The sequence below is a fragment of the Chrysochloris asiatica genome, unplaced genomic scaffold (assembly GCF_000296735.1).
Source record: "Chrysochloris asiatica unplaced genomic scaffold, ChrAsi1.0 scaffold00412, whole genome shotgun sequence".
Lineage (NCBI taxonomy): Eukaryota > Metazoa > Chordata > Mammalia > Afrosoricida > Chrysochloridae > Chrysochloris > Chrysochloris asiatica.
In genome coordinates this window covers 1,091,970-1,093,418 of record NW_006408930.1, presented here as the reverse complement: position 1 = coordinate 1,093,418, position 1,449 = coordinate 1,091,970, and the positions used below count along the sequence as shown (strand labels likewise).

Here is a 1,449-nt window from a genome sequence, read left to right as displayed (position 1 = left end):
GACAAATATTGCATGAACCACTGTTGTAAAAACTCAAGAAAAGGTTTTCATACTAAAAGAAATATTCTTTGATAGTCACCAGGGGTGAAAGGGAAAGGAGATTAATTCACTGACTAGAGAGCATACACATATTAACTTGGTTGAATTAACTTGGTTTAGAGGGAGGCTAGGAGAAGAAAGATGAAGACAGGAGAAGATCTAGGGATGTATGCAAGGGCTAAAGGGAATACAGGTAAATTGTGATATATACACAACCTTGGAACAACAATGTTCTGCCAGTAGATACATAGGACAGAGACACAGGCTAAATGGGTATGGGAAGAAGAGTAGGATATATATACATGTGTGTGTTTATATATGCCCCCAGATATATAAGAGGTTGAAGAAGGTATTTGTAAATACTTTCTTTCTTGCAAACACAACTATGAATATGGTAAAGCATTTGTTATGGTGGTGCTAGTGCATACAGCAGACATAATGAATGAAGACTTCTTAGATATTATCAAACATCTTAAGGCAAAGATGAGTTGCTGGGCCTGGGAGCTCAGGATCATAATCTCAGGGGACACCATGGTTAACTGACATAACACAGTCCACAAAGACAATGTTCTACATCCTATTTTGGTGAGTAGCATCTCAGATCTCAAAAAGGTCATAAACAGCCATCTAAGGTCGGAACCAAATCCATGGCACATGATTAACAACAACAAGGTGTAGCTATTTGTTTCTCCATGTGTAGAAAAAGAAGAGTGATGAGAATTTAAGAGGCTTGGGAAGTTATGGAACATGAGAACTCTGAAACCAGAAGAACTTGATGGTACCTGGCTACTGCTACCAACTGCTCTGAAAGGGACAGTAGAAGGTTGCAGATAGAGTGGCAGAAAATGTAGGAAAAAACTCAAAAAAAAAAAAAGACCAGCTAACTGGTCAGAAAGAGACTGGAGGAACCTGAGGCTATGGCCCTCAACCACCCTTCAGATCTAGAAAGAATTTCACCCTCGTGGTCCAATTTTCAGCCAACCAGTAAATACATATATAGGAGGCGGGAACAACAACAGTACAAAGGTATGTTCACCAAGGAATGGACAGTCAATCAAAATATAGGAAAGGATGGGAAGGTGGGTGGAAGGAAATAGTAGCCATAAGGAGGAAGTTGGATAACTTGTAACATGGCGGGGCTTGCAATCGTTGAGATGAAACAAAGTATATGACTTGTTGAATGTAAAACTGATGTTATCTGTAAATCTTCACTCAATTCACAATAAAAAGTTTTAAAAAAAGAAAAAAGGTATGATACCATACACACACAGTGATCATTTGACCAGGGGGTGTTTTTAATGGTGGGGCCAGGGGAAGAAGGTGCTTGGACTGGATGAGTCAGTCACTCACTTGTTACGTGCAGTATAGTCAGTTCTAAGTCAGAGCGACCAGGTATGGGTTTCCCAGGAA

General features: G+C 39.8%; 1 protein-coding gene across 1 annotated transcript in view; it reads right to left on the bottom strand.

Annotated features, from left to right (window-relative positions):
* CENPP (centromere protein P) overlaps positions 1-1,449 on the bottom strand; it is a 422,858-nt gene that overhangs the window by 69,054 nt on the left and 352,355 nt on the right. The gene's annotated exons all lie outside the window — the stretch shown is intronic.